The following is a 7,340-nucleotide window of genomic DNA, read 5'->3' as shown; positions in this document are numbered from 1 at the left end:
GGGGGGACCACCATTCTTCTTTCTAATTCTGTGACTCTTTGGCTTGGGACCAAGTTTATGCCAGGTGGCTTCATTCTGATCAATTCCCACTTTCCAGGTTCAGAGCAGCATTTTGGTCAACATAGCATTTATTACTGAGGCTTTGCCTTCTGACCACTGGGTCTGAACAGGAGTGTGTCAAGAAGTCCTTTATTAGATTCTAGAGCAGGAATCTTCATTTGTAACACACTGATTTCCTGAAGATATATCCGACAGTTTTGTCACAATGTGTTTTCTTTCACAGACATGTTAAAAAATAAATGATCCGTGGCTGTAGTCACTCAGTAGGCCAGATTAGTTGTTAAAAGTAAAATTCCCTCACTAAAATCTCAAGTCCAGAGAGTAAAAATAATGTTAGAAAGTGTATTACACAATCATTGGATAAAAATGAAAAGGAATAACAGCTATGTAAAGCTGGCAGAAGCAGGAACAAGCAGAAAAGCTTGCACCAAAGACTAAATGGAGACGATTCGTTCCTGTGGCTCCAATTTAAGTGGACACCCAGCTCCACAAAACATTTTAGCACACCTGAAGTTTGCCAAAGCCCACCTTGGCACTTCACTGCATTACTGGGAAACGACTTATGGACAGGTGAAATTAAGGTAGAATTGTTGGGAATGGTACACAGCACTATGTGTGGCACAAAAGGAGAACCACGTACCATCATCAGAACATCATCCCTAACGTTTTGAAGGGTGGAGGGAGCATTACTGACATATCACCGGCTTTCTTGTCTAAACCTGGTGCCTACATTACCCACAATAGCAATGCACAGTTTGGCTGTTCAGTCAGAGGTTCAGGAGTGTAACATCAAGTAGCAGATAAGGCCACTAGGCTGAATCTGGGGCTGAAAAGAGGTTTGGTTAGCTCATCCACACCTCTAGATTTTTCTCCCTCTTCACACTTGTAGTCTTCAGCCCCAGCTGAGGCAGACTTGAATAATAAAAGTCTAGGACATTTAAAAAGTCCCTCTGGAGCCACAAAACAACTTTAAACAACTTCCAAGTTCTGTAAACAGACCTTGAAGTTTAACAAAAAATCCTCTTTTAATCCTCAAGCCCCTGAATGGGTGAGGACGGAGAAAATGTTTGATTGACAGCTCAGTAAGAAGTGGTACTGAGACGAAACCTTGCACTGGAAACTGTACGTTCCAGGCAAGGTTTTGTGTTAGCAGTGGTCATAAATAATAAATATTAAGACTTTTTAGACCTCCATTGAACAGTTAGACAAACAAATATGTTTTACATTTCTGCATTAAAAAACATTTTGTTACATCATAGTATTTCAGTAGACATCTGTTAACCTTTTAACCAACAGCAGCACTTCAGAGGTGTGCATCAGCTGCTAAATGTCACTGAAACTGACTGAAAACAACACTCTGCCCACACCGCTCACTGCTGCTGCTGTTACAGAATTAACGTGGAACTGACCGCGGTAAAATTTGAGGTTCAGGGGGTCACTCATTGCCAAAGCTGTATCAAGTTAGGTCAGTGTGGGACATTATCACTTTCCTTTCATTTCAGGGTGTAGGTCATTGTTAATGATTACACTTTCTCCTGTTAAACCTACCGACTTAATGACAACAACATGGCTGTTCGATAGGAGCACCCGTATCCAGATCCCAGTGTTGTCCCAGTGTGGATTATAGTATGATGTTAGAATATAATATAAGTCACCTGGTTATTTATACCTGATTACACAGCATTGCGAGTAAATGAACCGCGAGGTCATAAAATAAGCAGCAGCCAGCAGGTTAATGATATGTCAGTGAGGCTCAGCCCCCAGAGAGTACTTCTACAGAACCTGCCTGTCTCCTCTCAGTGTCAGCTGCACAATAAGCAGTGAAATTTTTTTATTTGACAATCCAATACATGCTTTGGACGGCAGACAGACTTATAGACAGATAGCGTGGCTCAGGAAGAGGTAGGATTAGCGTAACTGTTGGGGTCACAGATTTCGACAGACCATCATCTGCGACCGAACCTTGGAATCTAATGCTAACCCTTTTAAAAATAGGCAAGGCAAGATTTCTTCCGCCCTTTTTGTTGTCTAGACCCTAAGCAAACTAACGTCTTCCCCATAACCCCACTCTTGATTTATTGTGGTTTCTTGAAAACATGTCAGAATGGATCGAGGTGGACTACAGTTTAATAATTAAGTACATAAACAGGTTATACCAGCAAATCAGCACTGCACTAAATCACACAATTATGACACATCATGAGAAGAAAACTCACTCAAGGTGCACCATGTGTTTACTTAAAAAAAAAAGGTTATATACTGAAAGCCTTCATTTCCACCTGAACAAACTATTTTAAGTAAAAAAAAAAAACATTTCATTATCAAAGTGGGCTCTAATTGATCGCTGCCAACACAGTTATTATTGTCATTAAAACTCACACAAACTTTAACAAACAATAATTGAATGACGAAGGTAGGTTCATAGCAGTTGTTGAAAACACTGCATGACACCTCCATGGATACATTTTCTAAGTTATAATTAAGTTTTTTTTTTCTTTTGAAGAGTCAAAATCTTTTTTCACTGATATAGAAACAAAAGGAAAAACAACTATATTAGGAGAAAATCCATTATAATGACAAGTATCATGTAACATGAAAAACCAAGCACATAGGCAGGAACTCAAGGCTGGAGGATCGCACTACCAATCCCAGGGGCCTTTCAAAAGTCAGTTCTAACCAGTATAACCTGTTAAAACCCTAAAATCAGCTGACAGTCAACAATTATTTGTTGTAATATAAGCTTTTGAAATTGAGGAGTTTTGGTCGGCTTGATTTCCACGGGTTCAGTTGTTGTTAATCTCAGTAAAAATTGATTAACTAATGAAATGAAATATAGTTAGTGCAGTTATGAGAGGTGAATGCCATTATACTTTAACTGATGTTGTATGCATGAGTATTGATGTTTCCTCCATTGTCTGTGCCTTTATTATATGGTTTGCCTTTACTTAAAAAAAAAAACAAACCTGGGGACAAGCAGCATCCAGTCATCAGCCATCAGCTCAGTTTTGGCCTGGAGCCCTTAAAGGTTAAACTGGATGCAACACAAGATTTGCACTATGTTCATTTGTTGTGGTCCAACTAAGATAGCTGCAGAATAATATAGAGGTAATCAGGCACAATGTGCTCAGTTCAGCCAAGCGTCTTACTCTCGATGTTAAATGAAAGTATGTAAGTAAGATGGGATTGCATGAGACAGAACTGACACCTCTTTGCAGCAACACACACACACACAAAAAAAAAAAATCAAAAACGTGCTATTTGGATTTTTTTTTCCATTTTATGCTTTTTTTTTTTTTTAACAAATGAGCCCTGCTTTATATATGGACAGTACGTGAGGCTGAGATAATTGGACTGATTTACACAGACTCCCACTGAAATATTCAGTCAAATGATGTCTTTGCCATAGTAACAAATCAGTTTGACTCTGCATGCCAAACTCATTACTTAATGTGATTACATGTCTAATCGACTCAGCCAGATTCACCACACTTCTGGTAGGATTTCTTCTTTTTTGAGTTTTTGTGCTTAGCAAGGTAATAGATGGAAGATTGAAACAAAAAGTAGGGAAGATAAAAGGAGACATTTTAATGAAATTCATTGGCGTGGCTGGGGACGTGGAAGCGGCTGTGTTTAATCAGGACACAGAGTCAGTTGGCTCGTACCTGCGCATGCAACATGGTAGACGCGCACACCAACACCTTGCAGGCCTGTTTGTTTTGTGAGCCCCTACGATCCGCCCGACTGGAAGCAAGCGACCTAATGACACTGCACATTTTCTCCTCTTCCTCCCTTAATGAGAACAGCTTGTTCTGCTCTTGTCTAGACTGTGGCAGTGGGGTGGGGGTGCTGGGAGGGCAGGAACAGAGATCCAATTCAAAGAACAGACCAGTATGACCGTTCCTCGAAAAGAGCCCTCTCCCCTTCTTCTGAGTGGCAATTAGTGAAGCTTCAGTGACTTGCCCAGCCTCTCCTCTCCTCACTCTGGCTTTCATTTTGTCTTGTCTATTTCTCTGATCGTGTGTCTAGCCACCTCTTGCTGTCTCATCTTCTCTTCTGTCTATATACTGTCTGTGCCATCTTGTCTTCCTCCCTTCCGTCCAACCTTTCTCTTGGTATCTTTGCGGTTACTCTCCCATGTCAAGGCCATCCTCTGTATCAGCAACACTCCAATTCTGCTGCCACAGGAAAAAAAAAAAAAAAAAGCTGGGAAATGTTGGAAAATACAAGGCAACAATAAACCTGTCTTCCCCTGTTGAATTATACAGACCGCACTCCCTTCATCACAAACACTGACACACATAGGTTAATTAGAGTGATTTGAAAACGCCAGACAAGAGCGGTGAGATAAACGACGCCCCCTCCAAAGTTCTGCCACGTTCCGATCAGCAGATACTTAAATCTGAGGGATGGAGAAATGATCAGGAAGCTAACAAAAGCACTCAAAGAACACCATTAGCCAAAAAGCGGTCTGCTGTCTGTGACCGTTTGAACGAAATTATTAGAGAGGTCACAGAAGACAGATAGTTCACAGAAACACATGCCATTATACGTAAGAAAAGTACATTCCTGCTGCTGTTGAACACTGTCTCATCCTGATAATATAAAATCTTGACAGTATAAAACCTCACAGGTAATGCTGGGGTTCTTTTGAAATCTGCCATTTCTATGCACAGTAGTCTTTCAGTTTTCATTCATTATAGTTTGCATAACAAGTCATAATAAAACTGCATTTATAACGTACCATTCAGAAAGTGATATGGGTGCAATGGCTTCACAAAGAAAAAAAGAGCAAAATCATAAATTAGAAATCTGTAATACAGCAACAGAAGTGGTTAAGCAGCAGTAGTAAAGAGATGCTTTCAATATTGTCAATCTTCAATCTTTTTTATCTTCTGTAACAAGCTGTGTTTCCATCCAAATGAATTCAAATTGAAATGAACACACAGTGACCCAAATATATTAACTATGAGAGAACCGGTATTTAGGTCAAAATGTTTTGTTACACAAAAAAAAAAAAATGTCATGAGAACCATGATCCTGTTGTGAAGTGGGCTGCTGTCTTGCAGCGTATGTTATTTTCCCCCCAAAAAATAATCCGTGTAAGGTCCTGAATATATAAACAGTTTTCACCTTATCCTTACAACCTACTGACTCAAATATTACCCGAGAATCAGTTGGCTATTGGTTATTGACTGCCCTACACATTGAATAACTCTCCACTGATATAATATTATATAAATATTTTCACTGTAAAAGTCACCACAAACACTAGCCTGTCTCGTGTTCTAGTTAGGTCATCTGAGTAGCATTTTGTTTAAATCAAAAAAGTAATGGCAACTGGTTCAACCTTCAGCCTGCAGACAGCCACCCTGGCATTATGCTGAAGGAAACCTTCATTGTCCTGTCCACAATGGCTAGTGGTCCAGGCCCTTATAGAGCACTGCAGCCCCAAACCATGATGCTCCCTCCACTTTAGGGATGATGTTGGTACGTGGTTCTCCTTTAATGCCACACCTAATGCTGTGTGCTCTTCCCAACAATTCTACATTCATTTCACCTGTCCATAAGTCGTTTTACAATCAGTGTTGTGGAATGTTAAAGTGGTTTTTGGCAAACTGGCAATGTTTTTTGGGAAACTGAGCTGTTGGTTGGCTCATGAACAGAGATGTTCACCAGCTCCATTCGATCCTTCAATCCTGGTACTCTAGTTTTCTTCTTCTCATTGATCCTTCTGTGTTATGGCTTTGCAGGGATCTTGGCTGGGCACCCACTTCCGTGGAGCGTAGCCACAGGACTGGATCGTCTCCATTTACATGCAGTTTGTGAACATGATGATAAACATCAAAAGTCTTTGAGATGACTCTGTGACCCTTTCCAGCTCCGTGCAATTCAACAACTCTTGATCGTAGGTCTTCTGAGATCTCTCTTTTGTGACGAGTGGCTCACATCAGCTGATGCTGCTTGTGAACATCAAACCGACAGTCTGAGTGTTTTTAGAACACAGGGTAGATCTGAACCACACCTCCATTCTCGCTTCATTGGTTAGACTCTAAAGTTTCTAACACCTGACTCCAGCTGAAGTTTGCTGATGTCAGAAGTCCATTACTGCCATTACTGTTTCCACCATCACTATGTATGTTTAATAACAACTGTTTGCGCTTTATCATCTTAGAAATATTGTATTGGTTGATATTTGTGATTGTTGTCAGCTCCCATTTCATGGACAATTCATGCAAAAAAATAAAACATGAAAAGGAAAGCAGTGCCATTGTTTTTTTCTTGTAACTATACCTGTTAATGCATAACTCTGAATGTATTTTGTCTGAATCCTTGACATGAGAATGACATTGTCATTTTAGAGCAGGCTGTACATGCATTAGTAATCGTGCTAATGCAGGCAGAGCAGACCTACCAACACAATGTGTTTCTATGCTCTCCTACAAAACACAACAGCAGATGTGCAGAGTAACAAGCAAGAAACTGCAGTGGCTACTCTATTGTGGCTAGCTGGCAAACAACAAAAGCACACAAGTTGTAAATAACACAGTGATTATTTATTAACCTCAATCCTTGTCCCTGCATTACAGCCAATCAGCCCTTCTTTTCTGCTACTTGTATTATTTCAGGCAGTTATGTAAACAAGGGTATAACAGTAAAAAACATACTGAATAAAAGGTCACTGCCATCACCTGTCCCAACCTGGGAATACGCTAGACAGCCTTGTGATTTCAACCTCATTATTTTGTGAGGTGAGTGAGGTTGATTCACAATCGGAAATGAATACATCTTGCCCCGTGAAGCTATATAATAGACACAGGATCTGACCATACTTTGCTGTCAGTCCGGTGCATTTTCATCATAATTTGCATGAGCATTTTCCCCTGTCTCTTACTCTTTCTTCACTGTCTCTTCTGCTTCTCTGCTCCTCTAGCCTTGTTCGTCATCTCCTGTGATGGTTGTCAGTCAGATGATCTGTTAGTGTGCATGTCTCAGTGGGCCAGCAAGAAAACAGTGTTTTCCATGGCAGCTCAGGAAGATGAAGAAAGAGGAAGGAACTACAGAAAAAGCAGAGCGCAGATGCCAGTGGCAACAATACACAGAAAGAGGAAAAGACACTATAGTAACAGGGTGAAGAGTAGGATGAGGAACCAAATTACCTCATTTAGTTGAGGTAATTTGGAAATTTATTCCAGTGTATGACCACTAACACACACACACACAAACCAGTCTCACTGGTGTTCGGAATACTGGAGTAGCATTGGCTGTATGATGCTTTCAGT

Source organism: Mastacembelus armatus, chromosome 16 (genome assembly GCF_900324485.2).
Source record: "Mastacembelus armatus chromosome 16, fMasArm1.2, whole genome shotgun sequence".
Taxonomy (NCBI): domain Eukaryota; kingdom Metazoa; phylum Chordata; class Actinopteri; order Synbranchiformes; family Mastacembelidae; genus Mastacembelus; species Mastacembelus armatus.
The sequence above is the reverse complement of the archived record's forward strand: the minus strand, read 5'-3'. Positions refer to the sequence as shown.